Source organism: Eumetopias jubatus, unplaced genomic scaffold (genome assembly GCF_037043125.1).
Source record: "Eumetopias jubatus isolate StellerSeaLion01/CBP00866 unplaced genomic scaffold, mEumJub1_p1.0 scaffold_1, whole genome shotgun sequence".
Classification (NCBI taxonomy): Eukaryota; Metazoa; Chordata; class Mammalia; order Carnivora; family Otariidae; genus Eumetopias; species Eumetopias jubatus.
In genome coordinates this window covers 10,196,025-10,223,487 of record NW_028274807.1, presented here as the reverse complement: position 1 = coordinate 10,223,487, position 27,463 = coordinate 10,196,025, and the positions used below count along the sequence as shown (strand labels likewise).

Sequence of the window (27,463 nt, the reverse complement as noted above, 5' to 3'; positions counted from 1 at the left end):
TGTATTTTCAACTTTTTGAGGAACCCCCATACCGTTTTCCAAAGTGGCTGTATCAACTTGCATTCCCACCAACAGTGTAAGAAGGTTCCCCTTTCTCCACATCCTCTCCAACATTTGTTGTTTACTGCCTTGTCAAGTTTTGCCATTCTAACTGGTGTAAGGTGGTATATCAATGTGGTTTTGATTTGAATTTCCCTGATGGCTAATGATATTGAACATGTTTTCATGTGTCTGTTAGCCATTTGTGTGTCTTCTTTGGAGAAGTGTCTGTTCAGGTCTTTTGCCCATTTTGACTTGATTATTTGTTTTTTGGGTGTTGAGTTTAAGAAGTTCTTTATAGATCCTGGATACCAGCCCTTTATCTGTAGTGTCATTTGCAAATATCTTCTCCCAATCCATGGGTTGCCTCTGAGTTTTGCTGACTGTTTCCTTTGCTGTGCAGAAGCTTTTTATCTTGATGAAGTCCCAATAGTTCATTTTTGCTTTTTTTTCCCTTGCCTTTGGAGATGTGTCTTGAAAGAAGTTGCTGTGGCCGATGTCAAAGAGGTTACTGCCTATGTTCTCCTCTAGGATTTTGATGGATTCCTTTCTCACATTGAGGTCTTTCATCCATTTTGAGTTTATCTTTGTGTATGGTGTAAGAGAATGGTCGAGTTTCATTCTTCTGTATATTGCTGTCCAATTTTCTGAGCACCATTTATTGAAGAGACTATCTTTTTTCCATTGGATATTTTTTCCTGCTTTGTCAAAGATAGAGTTGAGGGTCCATATCTGGGCTCTCTATTCTGTTCCACTGATCTGTGTGTCTGTTTTTGTGCCAGTACCATGCTGTCTTGGTGATCACAGCTTTGTAATATAGCTTGAAATCAGGCATGGCAATGTACATTTTTTTTTTTTTTTTAGAGAGAGAGAGAGAGAGCATGTGCAGTGGGAAAGGGGCAGAGGGAGAGGGGGAGAGAGAATCCCAAGCATGCTCCACGCCCAGCATGGAGCCTGCAGGGCTTGATCCCACAACCCTGAAATCATGACCTGAGCTGAAATCAAGAGTTGGATGCTTACCAACTGAGCCACCCAGGTGCCCCAATGTACATTTTTAGTAAGTAGTAATAGAGTTCCCATTTCAATAATAGGCAATTAAGATTTTGCTTTGGGCAAAATCTATAAAGCTAAAAAGTCAATTCACTTATGCAGAGAGGAAGGAGCTCTGCTGGGTGCTGAGACACGGATCTAAACCAAGCCTTAAATAGAGAGCCAAGGCTTTTGACCATGCACATCTCCAGGAATCCGACCTGTGCCAGTGCCAGGGGCTCTAAGAGTCTGCAGAGAAAGAAAGATGCAAGACTCGGGATGACAAAATCCTTGCCTAGCCAGGGCAGAGCTCCAATCCTAGTGGAAAATTGGTATGCAAACTCATTCTGGGGAAGAAGTCTCATCAATGGACCACTTACCCAAGCTTTCAGAAAAGATGAGGGGTAAAGTAAGGCTGCAGTTTTCCTGGACACCTAGTGTAGGAAGGATACCTGAGGCTCACCAGACTCAGGGCAGAAGGAAATGGAAGTCATTCCAGGCCCCATCCACCCATGGAAACAGGCTGGTTAGTACACTGATCAGAACAGGCTCAAGGGCCAAGGGTGAGCTTGCAGGCAGATGTGCTGCAGCATAATACACAGCTGGGCCAAGCTGGGATGAGCACAGTCATGATGAATCAGGTACACAGAAGCAAGGCAGCAGCCCAGGAAAGCAGCATACACTTGCACAGTTCCTCTTAAAATCAACACACAAGTTCCACATCCCATGTGTCTAGAAGCAACACTTCATTTACAGCATCTGCCAATGGGCTGAGTCACATATTAAGTGATGCTTGAATAGAAATCACTCTGGAAGCACATACTCCCTTTGTTCCTCAAACACTCACTGAGCACGTACAAGATGCTGGAGTTTGAAGATGAGCAGGTGGCTAGCGTGAACACATCAATCCCCATAACATGTTAAGGGACCACAGAAAGTTGAAGGCCCCTCTGCTAGCTTCTTCCTTACTTTACACTTAGCAAGGAGATTTCAGCTTGAAAGTCAAGGTTTGCACTGACAATAGCCTTCCCAGGCTTCTGTTTTTTTGTTTTGTTTTGTTTTTTTTACCAAGTCTTATCTTGGTGGCTGTTTTTCTAAGAGGCTTTCCTGCTAAATTCACTTTACGTGTGGCTTTTTTACTAAATGGATTTTATACCGTATTTCATATGGGTTGTGTTAGGGGCATGCAGAGGTTTCAGGGTCTGATATTTTTATAACTTAGCACTTTGGAAACTACAAAATTAATAAGGACTTCTTTATGTAATATTCAGAGCCATTTTCACATAGCAGCTATGAAGGACGTAACATGCTTTCTCATTGTTCTTAGGAATAGTAAACAGCAATATTCCACTAAGTTGAGCAAGACATGGACCCTTTTTATAGGAAAACATTTCCCACATTTACCAACTACTCACCTTCAGGCCCCACGTGTGCAGTGAGTGTTTGAGAATGGACTGGAGTATATAAACTCCTGGAGTGATTTCTGTGCAACACCAAATACATCACATCCCCAGTCTGAGTAATTTGCTTAAATTGTAATATTTCTTAAATATGAACCCGCCCAAACTAGAAATAAGTTCCCTCTACTTAGAACACTTCTGCCACTATAAAATTACAATAACATTTAAAATAAATTTAATCAAAATGATAAAAACCACAAAACTTCAAATTAATAAATCTGTTTTAACATGCCAGGTGCCAATGTGACTATCAAAGTCAGTGCTAAGGCTGTGGCATTGTTATGTGCACCACGAGCTGTGTGGTGCTCCCAGAACTTCCCTGTACTGAAACTACAATAGGCCTTTGCTTGCACAGCACTAGGTGACAACCTTGGTCCTTCCCATGGAAAGGAATCTCATTGCCTGTATCCTAGGTCCATTTCTGTTCTTGCATTGGCATGTGACAATTAATATCTGCTGTGTTGCTATGCCAGCACCTCTCTACCACACACATGACCACAGGGTGCTTACCCTCTTCTAGTTATTTCATCAATTTCACGATGGTGTATTCCCTTGCTGTCTCTAACTTCAGCCCCTCTTCTATTCAGAGGTAGGTGCTGAAATGCCTCCCAAAATCAGACTTGGAATCATAGCCCCAGATTGCACTAGGTTCTAAGAACCCTGTGGAGTTTAAGTTCTAAAATCAGCCCCGAAGGCAAAGATTAAAGGTTAATGTACCCTTAAAATTGTCTTATATTGCAAATCAAGCGTGAGATCCATAGCTTTATCTATACAGCCCTCTAGAGTAATTCTTATGCTCACTGAAATTTGAAAACCACTGAAACAGACTATAGAAAAGAACAAAAGGGATGTCTCTCCACAGAAGTCTGGGCATCCAAGTCAACCCACCCTGCAGATAATTGTAGTCCCCGGGGATAAATGGGAGGGCAGTACAGAATTCCAAAGTGTTCTTGCTTGCTGGGAGAATCTAGTCTATTCTCTTCCAGTATGGAGTTTCTAAACCTAACATGTGTTAGTAGATGTAGTCATGTTGTGAGTTCTAAGCAAGATAATTACGGACTCTCATCCTAGGACAGGTATATAAAGTGACTCATTAGGTTACAAGTGCACGCATGCAATTTGGTTAATTCAATGTTGCATGGTGGATTGATTGCTTTTCCTTGTTAAGTCCCATAATTAACTCACATTAAAACATATTTCTCTAAAGTCTTCTTTTTGCAAAATGTTAATCTTGTTGAAATATACAATTCTATATGTATTTACTGAAGAACAAAATGAATCTTATTAAAAATCAAGGTCATATTATACTGTGCCCAAAGAATCATTTTGACATCAGGCTAAGGATCAGAAGAAATATATAGTGCACACTAAGGTATCATGTGCAAGGAAGAAAAAGAATGTTTGGTTATTAAGATGGAGAGGCTGAAATATGATAATAGATCTGTTGCCCTTAATCAAACCAAACCAACAATCAGAATATTTGGGCTGCATAGTTTTCCAGAAGACATTTTAAGATTGTGTATTGGGTCCTCCTAAAACAATATAGCCTCTACAGGCAATGCACCTCCGGTCTCTTGCTTCAACAGTGTTTGGTTGGAACAAACCCAGGGATGTCCTTTCCACCAGCCTGCGACCACCCTCTAATTTTTTTATAGGCACAACGTTCGTTGAACCATCTTCTCAGCCACACTCTGTCTTGTGTGTGGGTTGAACGAGCCAACTCCCTAGTTTGAGGTTAGCTCCTTATTACCGATCAACCATGAGTTCCCAGATTCAACAGAATTATCCCACTGAGGTGGAGGCCGCCGTCAGCCACCTGGTCAACATGCATCTGCAGGTCTCCTCCACCTACCACTCTCTGGGCTTCTATTTCCACCAGGACAATGTGGCGCTAAAGGGCTGGGCCACTTCTTCCATGAGCTGGCTTAGGAGAATTGCAAGGTGTTGAGCCTCTCTTGAAGATCCACAACCAATACAGTGGCTGCACCCTCTCCCAGGATGTGCAGAAGCATCCCAGGATGAATGGATGCCATGGAATCCACCCTGGTTCTGGAGGAGAACCTGAAGCAGGCCCTTTTGGATCTGTGTGCCCTGGGTTGTGCCTGCGCACATCCCTATCTCTGTGACTTCCTGGAGAACTATGTCCTACCTAGATGAGGAGGTGAAACTCATCAAAAAGATGGTGGCCACCTGACTCACCTTTGCAGGCTGGCTGGCCTGCAGGCTGGGCTGGGCAAGTAGTTCTTCAAAAGGATCACTTGCAAGTACGACTAGGAGCCTCTGAAGCCCAGCTGCCTTTGAGGGGCTCCTCTGGCATCCCCTCTGGTCCCAGGGCTTGTCCCTGCAGCCACTAGACAGCTTAACCACCCTGGAGACCTAGCCCAAGCCATGAACCAGATGGAAACAATAAAGTTTTTTGCAGAAAAAAAAAAAAAAGGCAGTATGGCCCCTGTAAATATTCAATCACAGGAACTAAAAGGAATAACTCTGCCAAATTTTGCCCTGTTTCTACTCACTGACCTCCTACCACCATGATAAATTTTCTTTCCTCTATTAATTGTCTTTGCTCCTTCTAGAGCCACTTGGCTCTGGTCATCCTCACCCTCATCCAAAAGCCTGGTCTTCTCTAACCACCACTGTGTCAACATAAAGGCCCCACCCACTCTGGTTATCCCACTAAGCAACTTGAATACGTCTCCCTTACCTCACATCCAGGCGATCACCAACCCTGCTCTCTGCTGGCCAGACTGGCCTCTCCTCACCTGCAGTGCCCATATCCTCGTCCAGGCCATCAATCTCTCCCACCTGAACTACTGAAATACTAATTGCATGCACTTGTGCTCCCCACCAACCTATTCTCTACACAGCAGCAGAGTGATCTGAACATGCAAATCAATCATGTCCCTAATATGACCCTTTTACATACTGTCCTTTGTCCCCAGAATCAACAGAATCCTTCCCCTACCTGCCAGGCATGTTTTTCATGATGTGACCCCAGCCACCCTCTCCAGCTACAGCAGGAACCACTCCCCCTCCCCAGTTCACCACATTTGGTCACTCTCAGACCTGGAAAGGCCCTATGTCTGTGGGTTTTCAGGGGCTTTGCACCTCCTTGGTCCTCATTCTGGGGTACCTAAACCTCCTGGGAAGCCTGAACCCTTCGTATACCTCCAAACTGCTCCCCCTGCTACATCATCTTATGGTTTGGCCAGTAGAATAGTGGCCCCCCAAAGATATCCAGCCCTAATCTTTGGAACCTGTTAATATGTTACCTTACATGGTAACAGGCCATGCAGCTATGATTAAGAATCCCTAGAGGGGAGGGGTTTGGGAGGATGGGTTAGCCTGTGATAGGTATTAAAGAGGGCACGCTCTGCATGGAGCACTGGGTGTTATACACAAACAATGAATCATGGAACACTGCATCAAAAACTAATTATGTAATAATGTATGGTGATTAGCATAACATAAAAAAAAGAATCTTGAGATAAGGAGATTGTCCTGGATTGTCCAAGTGGTCCAAAGATAATCACGTGAGTGCTTAAAAGCAGAGAGCCTTTCTCACTGGCAGTCAGAGGAAGACATGAAGATAGAAGACTGGTCAGAGAGAAGTGACATCGCTGGCTTTGAAGATGCAGGAAGGGGCCATGAGTCCAGGAAAGTGGGTAGCGCTAGCTGGAAAAGGCAAGGAAATGGAATTCCCCCTAGAGCCTCTGACGGAATGCAGTCCTGCCCACAATTTGGTTTTAGCCTAGTGAGACCCATGTTAGACTTCTGACCCACAGAACTTTAAGATAATAAACTTGGGTTGTTTTAAGCCACTAAGTTTGTGGTAATTTGTTATAGCAGCCACAGGAAATTAACACGTGTGGTATTTGTAGTATCTGTCATCTCTCTAATATTAGTAATTGTTTATACCATGTGGTAGTTAAAAAGCATAAGCTCTGGAGTCAGTCTGGGTCAGACTCTCACTTTTCCACTTACTCAGATGGCTTTGGGCAGTTAAGCTAACAAACATGCTAAGCTTCTATTCCCTGATTGTAAGAAAGGGATGATAATGCTTATATCTAAGGGAGGTAATGAAAATTAAGTAAGATAATATGAAGAAGTACTTAGCATAATGACTAGCACAGAATTAGCCTTCAATAAGGGTAATCCACCGTATCATGATTGTTAGTTGTGTGACTATTTCTTTTCCCCCACAAAACTGTAAACTCTGTGAAGGTAGGCACCATGATTTTATTGTTCCTTGCTGTACTTCCAGGGCCAAGCACAGAGCTGGATGGAGTAGGTAGTCAATGTAGAAATTGTTGCTTTGAGGGCACAATCTGGATCCTTGCCCTTGACAGTCTTGATACCTACGTCTGCTTTGCTAGCTGGCTAGCCCACTGAACAATCCCTGTGCTCTCGCTGGCTCCCTGGGCTGGGCAGCTCCTCTTTTGTGGGTTCCCACCGTGAACCTATTCTGATGTTCCTCCCAGGGTGCTGGCAGTTTCTTCTGAAGCTCTCAGCAAACAGTTTTAAGGCTTAGTCATCCTTAGAGCTTGTCTCAGAGTGTTGAAAGTGGAATGAAGGGTAAGTCAGGTCTTTAGCAGTCTTTTCCAAGAACCCTAAAACCTTAGTCTGTGGGTGATGACCCTCCCCATCTGGACATAAAAGTAGCCTCCCTTAAAAAAGCAAGTTTTCTCTCATCAGCAGCTGACATAGACATGGAGAGGAAACCCAGCCTATCTTGGGAATCCCCTTGCAAACAGGCAGGTACAGAACCTTTCTCCATCCTTGATTTGTGATGCCAAACTCAATTGCAAAATATTTACTTGAGGAAAGTATCAAAGTGAGGTTTATTTCTATTAGAAATAGCACCCAAATATTTCCCAAATGGTTTCTGAAATCAGTCCTGTGCACTTTTTTAAGAGCTTTAAATGTTTCCAATTTCTTTTGAAATTTGTAGTGATTGATACAGGTTTTTGAGTTTAGTATTACTGCTCATGTCACATTTTCGCCTGATTTCCAGTCTTTTGTGGTATCCTTGATTAGTAAGGTACTTGATTTTATCTTTTACTGTGGGCCTTTGAATGTAGGAAAATGTTGAAATGATTCATCAATCATAATAAAAGACTTCAAAGAGATCCAAGTTAAACTTCAGGATTCTGAAGCACAGTCAGCTTCTTGTATTTCAACTTCAGGAAAATGAGACTAGAGGAGAATTTTGCTAAAAATGCCTAATGTGTATGTTAGTCACATCTAAAAATCATCTGTTGTCCACATGTTCACATTATATATATGTATGTGTGTGTATATATATATGTTGTGCATTGCATCCATCAAGCATTTATTATGTAGCAAGATATAGTTTTGGCTATTCATTTCCACTGATCCAGTCCCTGAACATCAGAGGTCACTGTAAAAGAAAATTCTTTGGAGTGGGAGCCCTGCCCCACCAAAACTAGACAAACTGCATGGCACCTGATTCATGCTTCATGTGTACGGGCTCCAGTTTGAAACAGAAATTTGAAATCCAGCAAATGATTGCTTTTAAATCACAATTCAGAAACACTTTCCTGTTGTACTTATATGAATTCTACTTTATGTTTTTCAAAGTCATTAAGTGTTTAACTGGATTAAGTTTTTAAAAAGACAAGATATTCAGTGTGTGTTCAGTATTAATAAAGATTTTAGAAATGATAGTGCAGATTTAAAAATGAACACAATAAAAAATAAAGGATTCTTTTAGTAGATCTTAAAAATCTTCATCACAAGGAAGAAATTCTGTATGTATGGTGATAGATGTTGACTTAGTGCAGTGATCATTTCTAAATACATACAAATATCGAATTATTTTGTTGTACACTTGAAACTAATATAATGTATGTCAATTATACTTCAAGAAAAAAACAAAAGCTTTCTTTTTGAAATATACATTTAAAGTACATGGTCTTTATATACAGTCTTCCAGTTATTTATATGCAGGCTTTCAGTTATGGAATGAATAAGTCATAGGAATAAAAGGCACAGCATAAATAATACAGTCAATTATATTGTAATAGTGTTGCATGGTGACAGATGGTAGCTACACTTCTGATGAGTGTAGCATAATGTATAAACCTTGAACCACTATGTTGTGCACCTGAAACTAATGTAGAATTGTGTGTCAAATAAAAAAAATTCGTAAACATAATATATACATGGCTTCCATTTCTTGTCATGGATTTAATAAGTAGTTGCTAAATGGAGGTACTAAGGAGCACAAACACCAATCAGACACATCCCTAGGATGTTGTCCACAAACTCAAAAAAAACAGACACCTAAGTGCCTATAATGCTGGGCTGACTGGCAAATTGCAAACTAGGGTTCTAAGTGACATCAAGCCTGTAAGGAAAAAGTGATCTGTTCTCAGTGGTGGAATCAGGAGGGTCTTCACATGGTGGTTCCATTTACACTAGGTCTTAAAAGGTAAGTAGGGCTTCAACACCCAGAGAAGTTCCCAATCAAGAATAGCACAGCTGTAAGCCAAGAACATGAGAAGGATGGCTCAGCTCTAGGCAGCGGATACTGGGGGGGGGGGGGCGGGGGGGGGGGGGCTGGGGGGCTCTGGGGGCACTGGGAATGCAAGGCAGGGATGAGGTCGGGGGACAAGACAGCACCTGCCCTTAAAATGGTAAATTAGAGTAAAGGGCTCCAAACATGTGCTAGGGAGTTAGAACATTTCTCTGAAGAAAATGGGTCCAGAGAAGGCTTTGAACAAAGAAGGATGAATCCCACAGTGAGCTGAAGGCTGGAAGGAGGAGGAAAGATTTGCTGGGAGATGAGTGAATGGCTTACTCGAAAATCAGGTGGGCTTCAACCTGAAAATCGATGGTGGAGACAGGAAGGAGAGCAGGTATAATTCAGCAGTAACTCAACATTGGATAACTGATACCATCTGGGGGACAGAAGATGACTCAAAAGTGTCCAACTGGGAAAGGTGGAGAGACAGGGAGGGAATTAAGGAAAATGGAGAACACAAGAGAAAATACAGATGTGAAAACAATTAAGTAATTGATACTTCATTTTTTTAAAAGTGATGCCTGATTTGAGTCTTAAAGTCTTCAGGTTCACTGGTTAAAAACAAAAAGCCAAAAAAAAAAAAAAAAAGGAACGCACTCTAGAAAAGGGGGGAAATATGAGTAAATCCACAGAGGTGAGAGTCTGAGGCTGTCAGAATAGGCAGGAAGAGAACATGGTGGCATAAAATGAGGCCAAGTGGCAGGATGGCTGAGGGGCAAATGTGAGAAATATTTAGGAGGTAAAAATCAATAACATCTGATGATGAATGAGATAAGGGAGATGGGGAGGATCAAGAAAGTATCTCGGGTTTCAAGCTTAAGTGACCCCTGGGATTTTGGTCCCACATTGGAAATGGAGAAGAGATGTGAAGGAGGAGACAAGTCAGGGAAAGATGATTGATTCCACTTAGACCCATCTGAGTTTAAGGTGTCAGGGAGCCAGCAAGGACAGTTTCTACCCGGAGAGAGGTGCAGAGCTGAGCCAAGGGCACCAAGAAGCCCATATGATGATGAAGACGCAGGGAGCATTACATTGCCGGCAGCAAAGAAAACCCTGCCTGTAGGTGGCATCACTTTGAAAAAGCAAAGAGAAAGAGAGAACACATATCTCTCTCTGCAGATGAGAGAACCAAAGACTGAGCATCATGCAAGTCAGAAGAAAAGAATCCAAAAGTAGTGTCATAAAAAGGTACCGATACCATAAGACCACATGGAATTAACAACTACATCAAAGGACAAGTTACTGATTCGTTCATAAGCATGCCACGCACTATTCCACTGACCACTGAATCATCTGGTTGAGCAAAAATTTGGCTTTTCATGAATTCCTGCTGATAAATGGAAATACCTTTTATACCACCAGGATCTCTAAAGGAATGCCTCCTGCTTCTTGTATCCATGTTCCATTTTAATCAGTGTTTCCCACTTTGAACATTCCACATAGTGGGGCAATCTGAGAGGCAAAACCATTTACAGAACACATTAGAAAATGCCCATGTAATGCTCTACCTAAAGACAAGAGAGTTCTTTATCCTAAGACCCTATTAATGAAAGTGTAAGAGTTCAAGTGTTCTTTATGAACAAAAACATCTTACTTAACAGACATGGTGAAACAGCACTCTCTCTGGGATTCATCCACTGAACTTTTCTGTGTTCTGCGTGAGCAGCCAGTGGAGCTCTCTCCCCGAGACTTGCATAAATGTGGAAAGTGAATGACATCACCTGAACCGGGCACTCTCGGACGAGCTGACACCACATTTAACAGAAGCCCAAGAAATGCAGGAACTCAATCAGCTCAAATAGGCATGGCAGCTGAACTTGATCTGCCAGGAATTCTTGCTCCTAGAGCTCAATAAAATAATAAATGTCTAGAACCTTTTGGTCTTCAATTATTAAATGGAGCAACTTATGTAACCAAAGTCGAATCACCTCACAGGCTTGCTGACCACTCTTTGCAATAGAAACCCAGTAGTACAAACGGGTAACTGTGATCTGGGCTCCAAGCGCGGGAGAGGGTATGAGGGAAGGGAAGCAGGGTCTCAGGCTGCCTTTAACCCTTAATTACAGGACAGAGTGGCTCATTCACGGCTTCCCTCCCCAAGTTCTCTATCTCCCCGGCCCTCTCTGCCCGCCTGCCACCCCCCTGGGGACGTTGTGTCCTTCTTTCATTTCTTGTGTCAGATTTCGGGCTGACACGTGGTAATTGATTCCGTTGCTGGTTAGACGGGTGTTAAGTGGGAGGGATGAAGTTTCAGTGAAAACAAATAGCACTTCATGGGTCTGACCTTTCCTCTTTGGAGCTTTTGTTGTGGTCAGCTCTGGGATGTGCAGTTCAAACATGCGTGAGCGCTCTGCGTCTCTGCCGGCAGTCCCCCGATTCACCTTCATCCGCTCCCAACGTGCGGATGGCAGCTGGACTGTCTCAGTGTCGCTTCTGGCTTGATGACAGCCCAGCAGCAGGTGGAAGCTCCAATTCACACCCGAAAACCGGTGTCCAAGAGACCAAGGTAACTGAGTGTGACCTGAGCCTTCTAGGGTCACACACCTTCATGGAGATGACTTCCACTCAGGGGATAAAAAGAGTAAGCCCCTTAACGACAGCATGCCTGTCCAAGTGCTGCTTCCAGTTTGTGGCACAATCTCAGCCTTCTGCTCCATCCACCAAAAGGAGGCATCAGCACTGAGCCCTGACCAGCGTGAAGTTCAAAGTGACCCCAATAGAACGAATACTTTTGGCTTATTGTCTTGAATGCCTTCTTCATTTTCCAGAACTTTTTCAGGACTGAAGGGTGCATTTCCCCAGGGCTGGGAGGGCAGTCCGTCTTCCCCAGATGCTGCCTTTGGCTGAAGGGAACCACCTTGCACAAGATCACACCCCTTTCTTGAGACAGCTGGAGTCCAAGGACCCACTGACGGGTCAGGAGCATTACAGCCTGACCCTCCTGTTCCAACTCAGCACAACTCTGAGGACCGTGCCAGCTTCCCATGGGGTAACAGCAGCATTTTCTAGCCTCTACTCTGCCTCTTCATGCTTCCTTCCTTCCGGATCACAAGAGTGCCCCCTAGCAAACATCCCACATGCTAATGTCTGCCTCCCTGGAACCCAGACTCACACCAGAAGTGCTTCAAGGGAATGGAGGCTCACTGATAGGATTTTGGAGCTTGATAACTCACTGCCCAGCCAGCAATGAAGACCCCATCACACAGCCCCTGGCTCAAAGAGGAAGTGTAGTTGCTGAAACTTCACCATAGTGAACCAGGGTGGCCTATGGGCCAGGAAACACCCAAGCATCAGCTGCTTGAGAAATCTCTATGGCGAAGAGTCTTTATCAAGAGATGAGATTGGGTGGCTATTGCTGGGGGCTAGTGATGTTTGGGAGAGTCACCATGAAGGCCTAAGGACATTAACCTTCAGTTGACTGCTAAGCATGGCAGCCAGAAGGCCTTCTTGCCAGTCTGTGAAGGGACTCTGCCACTTGTGTTCAAAGTGCAGAGAAAACTAAGGATCAGGCCCAGGACTTCTCATAAAAATAGCAGAGCTACACAGAACTGTATCCCCCAACCCGGCAACTTTGCTAGGTCAAAACTCAGAGCTCCTGTACAGAAGAACAACATCCTGAGAGACAGGGTGGGGCTGTCCAGCGTGATGCCCTCCAGGCTTGAATCCTAGAATGCCTTGAACTCTCTGAGTCTCCAAAAGAGGCCACTCCTCCTGTCAGGGCTAGTGCCTCCCTATTGCTTGAGGACACTGTGCAGAGATCCCTGTCCTGCAAGATGCACATACACACAGAGGCTCTGTCCCCTCCTCACCTTGGGCCACTAGCATTAAGTCATATGATGAGCCAGGGAAATGCTGGGCTTTCCAAGGGAGGAAAGGGATGGACCCTGAAGGAGCTACAGGCCCCAGGCAATATGTGGGCCCCCAGCAGGAGCCCAGAGAGGATGGAGGGGCTGGCTTTCAGGGCTGTAGATCAGGGGCAGAACACAAAGTTGCAGAAGGAAGAGTGTATCAACAAGGGAACATTATTCTGTGCTACGGATGCAATACCTATATCAGTTTGCTCAGGCTGCTATAACAAAGCACCACAGACCTGGTGACTTAAACTACAGAAATGTATTTCCTCACAGTCCTGGAGTCTACAAGACTGGTATCAAAGTGTCAGCAGGGTTAGTTTCTTCTGCAGGTCCCTCTCCTTGGCTTGTAGATGGCTGTCTTCTCCCTCTCTTTCTTCTGTGTGTGTGTGTGTGTGTGTGTGTGTGTGTGTGTGTGTGTGTGTGTGTGTCTGCTTCCTAATCTCCTCTTCTTATAAGGACACCAGTCAGATTAGATTAGGGATCACACTAATGACCTCATTTTAATTTAATTATTCCTTTGAAGAGCCTGTATGCAAATACAATTACATTCAGAGATACTGGAGGTTAGAACTTCAACACATGAGGGCGCCTGGGTGGCTCAGTTGGTTAAGCAACTGCCTTCAGCTCAGGTCATGATCCTGGAGTCCTGGGATCGAGTCCCGCATCAGGCTCCCTGCTCAGCAGACAGTCTGCTTCTCCCTCTGACCCTCCCCCCTCCCCCCCTCATGTCTCTGTCTCTCTCTCATTCTCTCTCTCAAATAAATAAAATCTTTAAAAAAAAAAAAGAACTTCAACACATGAATTTATGGCAGGGGGACACAATTCATATGATAACAACACCCCGACAAAAACTCCAAGAGGCAGAATTTAGCATGTTGCCGGAGTGGCTCTTGGACACTTGGAGCTAATGATGGCCATACTAAGAAAGTAGAAGAGCCAGAACTGCCATGAGGGACAGTGAAGGAAGAATAGAAAGGCTCAGGGGAGTGGGCAGCTCGACTGAACACACCATGTAAGGCCAGAAAACCCAGTAGATGCTGGTCCATGGGAAGACCCTGAGGGCATTCCACCTACTGAAGCAATGAGGAGTGAGCTGCTGAGAGCTGACAGCATCACTGAAAACCTCATTGGGTGTCCTCTGCAGGGCAGGGTGCTAGGAGACAGCAGAACAGAAGCAGCCCATTGGTTTAACAATGGGGATGACAGGACCCAAAATATGAGAGGCCGGCCACTAGACTCAGCTACCGGAAGCTGGAGTGACAATTGTCCTAATGAGTAGCAAGGTCAAAGTGCATGTTCTGGGGGCTACCTGGGCAGAGATAAGAGATGAGTGTTAGAGAACAGCGCCCCCAGAGGCCAGGCAGAGCAAATAACCAAAGTATTGCTCCATCCATACCCCCAGAGGACTCCACGCGGAAGGATCAGGACACTGGGTGAGTGAACCCACTCCCCACCCCTTACTCTAGACCCCACATGAATCACAGGGATGGCATTACTTGGCAGTGGCAAACGCCCACACAGATAAGAGCTACCATAGTGAGGAAGTCCAAGGGGAAGACTCTAAAACTGCCCCCAACCCCAGCCAAGATAGCAAATTAAAAACAATCTCATATCCTGGGGTGGATTTTAAAGCTAAGAATCCCTCAAATATTTACGGGATGCATGACATGGCCCCTATCATATCACCATTTAATTAATCAGTCTGGTCCCTGCAGAAACCAGACGGGTACTGGAGGACAATGGACTCCCGTGAACTTAAACAAGCAGCAGCCCACAGTGGGCACTGAGGCTCCCTTGCCAGACAGGGTATCTGAACTTAAGCACAGGCTCAGGTACACAAAATGCAGCCTTTGATCTGGGGACTGTGCCCTTTCCATCCCTATTAAAAAGGAGGATCAGAAACAGTTTGCATTCACTGAGAACAGACAAAGGTATTCACTTTCGGTGTTGACCCAGGGCTATGTGAACTCTCCCCTCTCTGTCATCACACAATCTAAGGAGGCCTGGACCAGCTGGACATCTGCAGAACATCACTCTGCTGGTGACATCATGTGAACCAGACCTGATGAGCAACAAGTGGCAAATACGCCAGGGCCTTCATAAGTCAGACTCATGCAATCAACCCAATGGGAAGTAACTCCATGAGGATTCAGGCGCCTGCCACATCAGTACACTTTTTAAAGGTCCCAGATCGCACCTGGGTGGCTCAGTTGGTTGAGCGTCTGCCTTCAGCTCAGGTCATGATCTCAGGGTCCTGGGAATTGAGCCCTGTGTTGGGCTCTCTCCTCAGCCCTCTCTGCCCTTCCTGCTTGTGCATTTTCAATCTCTCTCTCTATCTATATCTCTATCTCTCTTGAGCACGTGCTGTCTCTCAAATGAATAAAATAAACTCTTCAATAAATAAATAAATAAATAAATAAATAAATAAATAAATAAATAAATATCCCAGATCTGGGACATGCCAGGACATCTTAGCCAAAGGGAAGAACAAATTATTGTATCTCACCCTTCCTAAAGCAAAGACTTCAGCACAACACCCAGTGGATTTCTTTGGGTTCTTTGGATTACAGTTAGGAATACTGCTCACATCCGTTTAACAAAGGACACAAAAATTTTGAATAGGAGCCAAACAGGAAAATGGTCCAAAAAAGGTCCAGGCTGCAGCAAGTAGCCTACACCTTGAGCCTTATGGCCCAGCAGACCCTATGGCATTAATGAGAAGCATTAGTGATGGAAAAAGACACTGGAATTTTGGGCAATCTATATTGGGAAAATCACAACTCAGACACTTTGAGTTCTGGAAAAGGCCATGTCAACTACAGCAAATAACTATACCACTTTAGAGAAAACAGCTCTTAACATGCTACTGGGTCCTAGAAGAAATGGAGTACTGACCCTGGGACATCAAGTAACCAGTCATCCATGATGGGATGGGTTGCATCACACCCATCAAGCCACACGGTTAGGCAGGCCCAGCTGCAGTCCTTGTGAAGCAGACATCCATATCAAGGGTATAAGCAAGCCATACAAGCAGGCAGCCCAGACCCCCACGTTACTCACCACCATTGCATCACTACCTCTCCTTAGCTCACACTTATTGCCACATGGAATGTCTGTTCTGAACAGGTAATGGAGGAGGAAAAAGCCCAAGCTTGATTTATCCCAGGGTCAGCTGAATATAAGGGTACAAGCCAAAACTGGCCAAAGGCTGCTATATAGCCTCATTCCCAGGGCAGCCTTGAAAGACAATAGTGAGAGGGAATCATCCCAGTGGACAGAACTTTGGATGGCACATACCCCATGTTTAAGGGGAATTAAAAACTGCCAGTGTCCAGGTAGCATAAACTTCTTACACTTCAGCAGGATGTCCTGGGTAGTCTATGTCACTTGTCTCCAAATCTAGCTGAGCATCAGAATTACTTGAGAAACTTTTAAATGGAGATCCCTAAGTCCTTCCCCCGAATTACTAAAATAGATACTCCAGATATGGAGCTCATAAATCTATACTTTAAGTAAGATCCCTAAGTGATTCTGATATTGCTAGTCCTTGAACTGGTATATGGGAAACATTCATCTAAGTGATTAGCAATGTTCCGGTGAAGAACAAAAATATTGATAATATTGATAATATAGCAAGCATATAACCAAGTCTCTTGTGATAATCATTTTGCTGTATATATGTGTATCAAATCATCATGTTGTACACCTTACAATTATATGTTAAATGTCAATTATTTCTCATGAAGCTGGGGAGAAAAAGACACAGCAATATTTAAAAAAGAAAAAAAGCAAACACATGTAACACAAACGCTTTAATAAATATTAACTTTTTTATTCTCATAACCACCCTATGAGGTATGTATTATTATTAACCTCATTTTCTATTTAAGAACACTGAAGTTAAGTGACTTACTCAAGGTCATACAGCAAGTGAATGATGGAGGTAGTATTGAAACTTAGTCTCTGTACTTGATCATAATGCCACAGTGAAAAGGGCAGTCAAGAAAAGAGAAGGGGGAAGAAAATATGTAATCCAAAAAGCACATCCAGGTTGTAGGGCCAATTCCTGTATTTACCTTAAATGAAGACAAATTGCTTTCTAAATTCTTTGACTTCAAGGACAGAACCCATTTACAATAGCATATGAGCGCCACCTAGTGGCTAAATAAGGCCGCTCAGAGTAACTGCTCTTAGTTTCAGCAAGATCAACTAAGGAGGACAGAAAAATTATTAAAATTAGTAGACTTCAGTTTCCAGTTCCAGAATGAAGGAATTCCAATTCCAGAGGATGGACTATTTGACCTCCAGAAAAAGTTTTAAAAATATAGGGAGGATATAAAAATAAGGAAAAACATCAAAATGAGTAAAGTCAATCATCATAGAAATGATGTCAGCCTGGGTTTTTGCTTTTTTTTTTTTAAATGAAAAGACAATAGTAATAAAACATAAAAAAGAAAAGGCCATATGGCAAATCATTTTAAGTTCATATCCTTATAATAAATTTATTACAGGCATACACTAAAATCTTTTCATGACTAATAAATAATCTTTTCCAGGTATTCTCTTAATCCAGCACCCTCTTCCTGTCTGGGTGTTAAGACCCCATCTGCTCCCACCTCTATCCCATGAGACCTCATGGCTGCCTAACAAGCTGAAAAGTGCTGGAAGTTTAAGAACCCACTACTTGTCTTCTCCTTGATTTCCGAGAGATTCATTTTCTCTAAGACCTGTTGAACCCACCCACACCGCACCAGGCAGGATGGCCCTGAATTCACGCGGTGGGAGCCAGTTCATCATGTAAGGAGCAGGCCTGGAAAGAAGATGGCAAGGGCCATGAGCAAGAGATGCCATTGGGGCCCCAGGGGTCATCATCCAGGGCAGAACCAGGGTACGAGAGAGTTGGAAGACAAAGGGTGCTTCCCTGAGCAGAGCCTGGCTTCTCCAGCCTCGTACAGTCTTTCCAGGCCCTCGAAACCATCAGGGTTCATCCCAATGCTCCCTAAATTCCTACTCAGCCTTAAATAGGAGACATAACAGCTCTTTAACAGGATTTGTTTTAGAGACAAATGTCCTCACAAAATGGATGAACCTGAAAAACGTGATGCTAAGGGAAAGAAGCCAGATGTATGTATGATTCCATTTATATACGACGTCTCCAGCATAGGTGAATCCACAGAGACAGAAAGCAGATTGGTGGTTGCCAGGGGCTGGGGGAGGCAAGTGTGGGAAGTAACTGCTTGACAGGTTAGGAGGGTTTAACTGGAGTGATGAAAATTGAAAATGTCCTGGAACTAAATCAGGGGCATTGGTTACACTGTGGGTGCGCTGAATGTCACTGAATTGTCTGCTTTAGAATGGTTAATTTCATATTATTTAAATTTCACCTCAATAAAAACATATATTATATATATATATATATATATATATATATATATATACATACACACTTCCTTCTGTGGCCAAGCCCAGAAATATCACAAATTTTAACTCTGTCTTCCATCTTAGGATTTTAGACCAAGGTATTTTAAATTTTGAGTATTTAGTGAGAATTACTTTTAAGTTTTAGGTAGGACCTGAGGCCACCATCCTCCAAATCGAGAAAATTATTACAGCCTTCTGTGGGCCAAGGTTCTGCTAGTAAGAAATAGGGGGGAAAGATGTCATCTATGCCCCCCTAAGGGAAAAACAGCTCATCTTTAGCAGCAAAGTTGTTCTACAAAGAAGCTAGAAAACAAGCTACTCCAACTTCAGATCTGTGCTTTGCACCAAGTTACAATGTTCGGATGGGTGGGGTAGGTCTGACAAGAAGCAAGGAGGTTTGGCCCTATCTCTGGGAAGCGCCCAGCTTCATGACCCTGGGGCACAAGAAACCTGGAGTCTGGAAGAATCCAGCACCTCATCTGCAAAGCTTTCTCTCAAGAAGCATCAGAAGGCAATCAGCAACTGGCCGACAATCACAAATTCCAAACACACACCCTGTTAATGGAAACCACACACACACTCACAAACTGGAGATATTTTCTACCTGCCAGTGACAATCAGGAGAGGGAGAAGCAGACAGAAAATAGCCACGGGGGCTTTATTCAGAATACTCTACATCTAAGGGGGAATTGGGTTTCTCAAAAATAAAGGCTTTCTGTTTACAAACATACTGTTTTTGCCAAAGGAATTCTTTATTTTAGGTGCTTTGGGAAAACTGCAGAGTCCTCGGGTTTGGGGCCAAAGACGCCCAAATGTTGCAATCCTAAACCTTTGGCAGTGACAAAAACATGTTTGCAAGTGGAAAGTTTTCGGTACAGACTTTTCGTGTTGTTTTGTTTGGGTGTGTGTTTGTTTGCTTGCTTGGTGCCAAAGGATTTCCTCCACATCTTCCTGGAACTGGGGAACAGGGGTCGTCACTGCATGTGGGATGTTGGCCCTAAACCACCTGTACCCCAACTTGTACATTCCAAATGGCTTGAGGCCATAAAATAGCAGCCATGAAGTTTAGACAGCCACCTTTTTCCTACCTTCCCAGTGAACATAGCTTTGTCAAATGGCACAGTCAGATGGACCATGAGGAGCTCTCGCTCCATCCCTGTGGGATTTCATGTGGGCAGAGTGGATTTCTGCATTTCTGTCTCTGGTTAACCCAATTTGTTCCCCAGGTCCAACCCCAGCAGGTCACCTTTCCATCTTTTTCTGTTCTTCCATGGCTACTACCTGGCCTGAAGTAACAGTCTGACATATTAACTCTAGCTTCCTACCTACTGAAAGCAGACACTTAGAGAAGACCTGCCCAGCAGAATGTACAGACAAAAAGCGTGGCATTTCCAGATGGTTCTTTACACTGTAACAGAGCAGGGCCAATAGTCTTAAAACCTAAGGCTTTTGATTTACAAGGCTCGGGCACTTTGGAACTCACAAGCAAAGCCTGGATCCTGCCCAGGAACAGAGGAGGGTCCAAGGGCCCCACGCAGACACGGGACAAGGACAGGGTGACAGAACAAGCCCCAGAGGGATGGCATGGGGAGAGCCCAAGTCAGAGCCCAAGGCCTGCCTGTCACTGGTCAGGGAGCTGAGAGGGGACAGAAGGGGCGTCCTCATTCAGTTTTGTGGGTGTTCCAGAGAGCTCTGAGCTTGCGCCCACCCTCGCCTGTCTGGTGTGAGTCTAGGCGCTTGGTTCAGACAACCCACAGCTGATGGCTGTCTTGTCCTCTCCTCCACCTCAGCCCACCCCACCCAGTCCTCCCTCCTCACTGGCCTTTCAGAGAACCGCATCTTCTGAGTCACTTGCTCAAGATTCTTGGCATGGATTTTGCTGTCTCCATCTCCCCCCATAGTTCATGTACTGCCAAATACCATGGATTCTACATCCCCGGTGTCTTTAACATCCATCCCTGGTTTTCATTACCGTTGTCACTGCCGGATGCCAGGATCGCATCATGTCTCGATGGAGCCAATTTAATATTCCCTAATTAATACCTCACCTATAATTAATACCCTCATGTCTCCCCCACATGGGTCTTTGTAAACTTCTGTGCTACTTGTAATCTGACTCCTGTTTCCCTCCTCTGGCCATACCCCTCTCTGTTCCCCCTCTTGTTTCCCCATCTCTACACATACATCACTGCCCCCATTCCCTGTTCCAGACAGACTGCCGTTTTTTTTTCCCATTGTCTCCAATACAGGGGTGATAGTGTCTCCCCTTAAAGCCCCCACAGAAGCTGTTCTCTCTGCCTAGAACACTCTAGCCCCCTCTCCTTCCGTCCAACTCCAGGAAGGCCCGCCGTGCTTTCAGTAATGGGTGGTAGAAACACTGATTCCCACATGCAGAGATGATAAGGAAATATATTAATGCCATTTAACAGGAGACTCAAAGGTAGGGTGTCGGTGAGCTCAGGGGTGTCATGCCATCCCCAACAGCCTGTTCCTTGTTTCTTTGCCACTCCCAGTATCAGCTTCATCTTTCAGCAGATGCTTCCCCTGGTTCTACTCCACATCCAGAAACTCTAATGTCCAGGGGAAGAAGGGAGTTCTTCTCCTTCCAGAAGCATCCCCTCCTTCCCGAACCCCCACCAGACTTCCCTTTACATTTCACTGGCCAAAATCAGTTCATGTGCCCATAACTCAGGCAAGCATTGGCAAGGGGAATGGTATTACTCCCATTACCTGTTGAGCCACCTCCTATACCTGGATGTGAGGTCAGCCTCCCCCGAGGCACAAGATGGTGCTGCAGAGAGGAGATACCTGCTCAAAATCCAGATTCTGTTTGGAAGGAAATGAGAAGCAACAGGCCACCAGAGTTCCCACTCCTTCACATTTGTTTCTGTGTTCCTTTAACAGCTAGCTGCCTTAGTCCATTTGAACAGGAACCATAGACTAGGTGGCTTATCAACAAGGGAAATTTCTAGCAGCTTTGGAGGCTGGGAAGTCCAAGATCAAGGAACCAGCAGATTCAGTGTTGGTGAGGGCCTGCTTCCTGGCTCACAGACAGTGTCTCTCACCATGTCCTCATGGGGTGGAAGGGACAAGAGCCCTCTGGGGCCTTTAATAAGGACACTAATCTCTGGGGCCTTTGATAAGGACACTAACCTTATTGAGTACACCTCACAGTCATGAGAGCTCCACCTTCATGACCTGACTGAATCACTTCCCAAAGTCCCCCCCCCACCACCACCATCCTCCAAATACCATCACACTGGGGGTTAGGATTTTAACATATGAATTTAGAGTGACCTAAGCATTCAATCCATTGCATCTGCCCCTGACCCCCCCAAAATTCATGTCCTCTGACATGCAAAACACATTCCTTCCAACCCAATAACCTCAAAAGTCTTAACTCATTCCAGCATCTACTCTAAAGCCCAAGTCTCATCTACATACCAGCTGAATCAGGTATGGGTGACACTCCAGGTACATTCATCCGGAAGCAAAAATCCTCTCCAGCCATGAACCCATGAAACCAGGCAAGTTATGTCCTTCCAAAATACAACAGTGGGACATGCATTGGGTAGACATCCCCATTCCAAAAAGGGAGAAACAGGAAAGAAGAAAGCAATGATAGGTCTTAGTAAGTTCAAAATCTAACAGGGCAAACAGCATTAAACCTTAAGCCTGGAGAATAATCCCTTCTGGCTTGATGCTGCTGTGCCTTCCGGCCCAGTGGGCAGCACCATCACCCCCACAGCTTGCTGGAAGGCCCTGCCTCTGCAGGTCTACAGCAACAGTGTTGTCTGCCACCAACTACTGAGCGCTCCTCTAAGTTGGCAGTGAGAAGGCACCGTCCTACTCACCCCCCTCCTGGCCCCTCTTTCCCCACCAAATCTCCATGCTGAAATCTCATCTTTTAAAGCCCAACCACAGAGGCCAATTCCAAAATGAGCCTTTTCTGATCTTTTCAATCATGCATACTTGTCCCACCCATTTAGATTTATAACCTCTAATGACATCACAGAGTATCCTGTACCCGTATCATAGAAAATTGAATCCATGACTTCTTTGAAGTTCCTTAATGGCAAAGCTGGTGTGACTTACCTCTGCACTCCCTCTAGCACCTGACCCCATGTTTCGCACATGTTGGATATGCTGTAAGTGGGTAGGGGGACACTGAACTCAGGGTTTGCAATCAAGCATTCTAGTCTGAGCTTAGCTGCGCACCTACCGTGTAAACTGGACGAGTCACTGGGTCTCCCAAAATAAAATGAGGCTCTTGGATCAGATGTTTTCAAGACCCCATACAGCTCTGTATTTGTTTCTTAGGATACTGCTACAACAAATTACCCCAAACTGGGTGACTTGAAACAGAAATCTATTCTCTCCCAATTCCAGAGGCCAAAGTTGAAAATCAAGGTGTCAGCAGATTTGGCTCCTTCTGGAGGTTTTGAGGGAGAATCTTTTTCATGCCTTTCTCCTAAATTCTGACAGTTGCCAGCAACCCTTGGTGTTCCTTGCCTTATACAAGCATCACTCCAGTCTCTGTCTTGGTCTTTCCATGCTCTTCTCCCTCTGTGCATCTCCATCTCAACCCCCTCTCTTTTCTCTGATAAGAATACTAGTGAGTGAATCTAGGGCTCACCCTATATCCAGGATGATCTCATCCTGGGATCCTTAACTTGATGATGTCTACAAAGACTCTATTTCCAAATAAGTTCCCATTCACAGGTACTAAGAGATAGGACTTGGACATAGCTTTTTTGGGACATAATTCTCCCCACTGCAAGCTTTAACACTGTGGAATTCTACTAATTATTCAAGTCTGGTAGATAACACATAAACAAAACACAAACTAAGGACCACCGAAGGCTGAAATATTTCCTTCCTTTATAAAATTACATGTAGATCCCCATTGTGGATCATTCAACCTCCTCTGATTTAAAGGTTGAGCAGGTTTTTAAAATTTTTCTCTTTTCATTTCCTAAAATACTGACAGTGAGCCAACCACCGAATTTCAAATACTGATCCTGAACACTACCTGTACACTATAAGATTATTTGTTTTGATTTCTGGTACCAATCCACAGCCTAGAAGTTGCCAAAAGCACTATCTCAGAGGGTGCGTGTTGGTCCCAGCTGTCTTTTCACTTCCCAGGGCCTTAAAATCCCTGACAATGAAGGCAAGGACCCTTGGAAGAATCACAGGGAGGTCCCTAAGTTTACTGAGCCTGGCCTGTTTCAAGAGAAACACAGGGCCACAAGGAGGTCAGCAGCACCTCTGTAGCAGCAGATGGCACACAGCATGCCCACCACACTCCAGGCAAGGGCCCTTTTTAAGGTGCATCTGCCATTACAAAAGGCACTTCTGATATTTCTTTATCAAGTTGCACCAAATGATGCCATTGATGGATGAGGTGGTTCAAAACAAGAGGCAATCATTTGTCTTTCTTGACAAATGTATCTCTGCAGGCTTCATGGCTGGCAGACCAAACCTATAGAACCCAAACCCTCAGAGACAGAGCTCCACCAGGGAACAAGGCTGAGCTGTGTGCTGGTCTTACGTTATGTCTATTTTAAAAGTTGACTTTGGCAGGTGTGTTGAACACTCACACAATATATCTACTCCCAGAAAAGATAAGGGGGAAAAAATCAAACACTAAATTTTCTTTATATTCTCACTTGGAAGCAAACATCTTGGCTTCAAAATCCTTGCTTCATTGATGATGGACTAGTGGGAACAAATTAGAAAGAAAATATCGGAGCTATAAACAATTTATTTTTAAAGAACCCGAGTGCTAAAGTATCTCCTGAGTAGCAAATTCTAAGGAATGTAAGCTTCCAGATTATATTTTAACTGAGGTAACATTTTTCCAGAACTCTTGGAACATGTATGGATAATGAAATAAATTCAATAATCTTTTAAAGAGTTCACTATTAAAAGACATTAGGGGCAAATTGATGATCATGAACTCATGGTTGCCCCTAATGGGGTAAAGGAAAATGAGAAGAACTCTAAATATCCAAGATGAAGAAGCTCCACAGCCAGACCAGCTCTGGTTCAAATAATCAGGAATGTTTTCATCCATTGCCAACTATCTCCCTTACAGTAATGAATGCATTTAAAGGGTCCATTCAAAAGGGGTCGTCACCACTCTTTCCAGTTTCTTCCTCTGTCCTGCCTCAAAAGACCCTAAACACCCTCTCCAAGGCCCCCTTTGCCTACATGCTAGAACAAAATGACAAAATTAAACTCCATAAAAGTTTGTGAAACACAACCTTACAAAACCTGTTATTGACATTCAACAATGTATTTTTAAACTAATAACGTGAATTTTTCCATGCCAACGAGTCAGGCAATTGGGTCACAGAAAAAAAAAAAAAAAGACACAGCTGTAATAGAAAACATTTCGGAAAAGGATATTCATACTTCAAAAGCCCTGACTAATCATAAAGTGATGCAAATTTGAAAGGAAATACTTAGATTGTATTTTTACCCAGTCGAACAGTCAGACGTTTAGAAATGCCCTTGATTTTTCTAAATATTTCCTCCTGTTAATAACAAAACAGATCAGGTACTCTAAAAAAAGGGGGGGGGCACTTTAAAACCTTTATTCTGTATATTTTCCTTGATTACAGCTGCTCCATTCTGGTTGCAATAGGAGGTCTGATTGTAAAGACTTTAAAGCTAAGATATTTACCCAGAGTTGCCACACAGAGTTATTTTTATGAAAAATACTAAGAAGTATAAGTCTGGGAATATGCATAGAACTTCAAATGAGAGGCTGGAAAAAGAAGGAGGTGATGAAGGACCTAGCACATTTTCGGTTTGTTTCTCTTACAACTTGTGAGAGAACCCAGACAGTCGATGGGCTCCAGGAACAAACTCAAGATGGCTGCTATCCAGAGAGTTTGGCAAAGCCCAGGCAAGGAGGAGAGGCCCGTGGTGAGCTGGTCTCCTAGACAGGAAGGTGGTGACAGCAGCAGCCGAGTTGCATGGCATGTGAGCCCACAGGACAAGCTCTGGCAACTGCCTGAGCAGTCCCTTGTGGCCCTTTCTTCAAAAGGGAAGATGGGGGCATCTGGTCAACCACAGGTGAGGTGGCACTTCAGGGAGAGACTGCAAACTGTCAATTCAGCCAAACCTAATGAGGACCAGACACCCAGAAGTATTTGCAGAGTTGGCGGGACGGGAGTGAGAAGTAGCATTGGCTTGCCTCAGACCACCACCAGCTGAGCAGGCCTGCACAGTGAGGGAGGAAGGAGACAGTGTCCCCTGGAACTCCCTGGGCAAAAGGCAGAATTTGAAATACAAATTCAAAACAGGCTGTGGTGGGCTTGTGCCAGGTTTGTGCCTGGGTGACTGCCTGGCCTTTTCCCCAAAATAGCACATGGAACCTGTGAGAAATGTGCTCTGGCCCCTTCTAGACCCCGACCCTGGACACTAGGGTGGGAACCAGAGGAACAGCATTTCCTCAAAATCTCTATCATCACTTCCTGGCATTTGTTTCCTGACTTAGAGCCTATCCCTGAGAAATGGGGAAAAAACAGCTCATGGTAGTACAACCTGGGGACCTCCATCCCAGCATCCTGGGACCCACCAAGGCTGGCCAGTCTGGGGATGGGGCATGCAGAAGAGTTTACTACAGAACTTGAGTTTAAGAAGAAGGCTTAACTTTCTAAAGATGTCATGCTCGGCATTTCTGAGGGTAAAGATTATTTTTCTGAATAATAATTTAATTTGGTCACCTTCAAATAGAAGTTAAGTCAATAAAAAATGTCCCAATCAAGTCTGCAATATAATTTTTCCACAGTGGTCTTATGATCAAAAACCAAAACAAAACAAAAAACCTTCCTTGTTTCATTTCCCTGGAAAAGAGGTGAGGGGACTTATAACCACAGATAGCCATATGACTCATTTCAAGCACTGCCTAGTGGTCACACAGGAGAGAAGCACACATTCTCCCAGGAACCCAGGGTCACTGTGATGGGTAGAACTGTGTCCCTCCCCAATCACCACCGCCACCACCAAATCCATATGTTGAAATCCTAACCTCCAGAACCTCAAAATGTGAACTTATGTGGAAACACTGTTGTTGCAGATGTAATTAGTTCAGTTAAAATGAGGTCATACTGCCATAGGGCAAGCCCTTAATCCAATATGGCTGTTGTCCTTATAAAAAAGAATATCATGGGAAGAGAGAGAGCCACACAAAGGAAGAAGATGGGAAGATATAAGAAGACAGCCATCTACAAGTCAAAGAGCACCTGAGGCACCGGAAGCTAGGAGAGATGCCTGGAACATAGTCTCCTTCACAACCTCACAAGGAACCCACCCAACCCTGCTCAGACCATCATCTCAATCTGGGCGCCAGAACCGTGAGAAAATACATTCCTACTGTTTAAGTCACTCAGTTTGTGGTACTTTGTTATAGATGCTCCAGGAAACTAACACAGTCACATATGACTTTCGTGGGCCCTGGTTACTTTGGCCTGTAAAAAAAATATTCAAAATTATTTTGTGACTATATTGGTATAAAGAGAAATAAAACCCAAGCTGGATCATATTCAATTTTTATTTCTGATTTTTTAAAAATAAAAACATCCTCACAAGCCCCTAGAAATTTCTTGGGCCCTCAGCACCATACTCCTGAGCCTAATGGAGAAGGTGGCCCAGTAGATATAGTCACTGGACTCCCCAGGCTCCGGCATGTGCTTCCCTGTTCTTTATCTTGGCGCCATATTGAAACTACCTGTCATATGTCTGATATTGCCTCTCCCCACCCCCTGGCAAGAAGATACCCAGGCAAAAAGACTGTCTTGTTTATCTTTGCAGCCCCAGCATAGCCTGGCACATAGTAAGTGCTCAATAAATAGCTTGTGAACCACCTTGAACCAAATCAACTTGAACCGATAAAGATCCAGGGTTACTTAAGGTCATTACTGAAACATGAAGCAAGAAAAGAAGAAAAGAAGGAAGTTTGGGCAAGAAGAGAGCCTTAATAACTGAAGCCTTAGCTCCTGGTAGCAGGGTGAAGATCTGGGAGCTCATCCCAGGAAAGTTTTGAAACTGAAATAAAATGAGTTTTTTATAACCATCCATTCTGTTCCATTTTTTTTTTT

General features: G+C 44.1%; 1 pseudogene; it reads left to right on the top strand.

The window, feature by feature from the left end:
• The first annotated feature begins 4,287 nt into the window (after positions 1 to 4,287).
• Positions 4,288 to 4,802, top strand: LOC114217476 (ferritin light chain pseudogene; annotated as a pseudogene).
• The last annotated feature ends 22,661 nt before the right edge of the window (positions 4,803 to 27,463 follow it).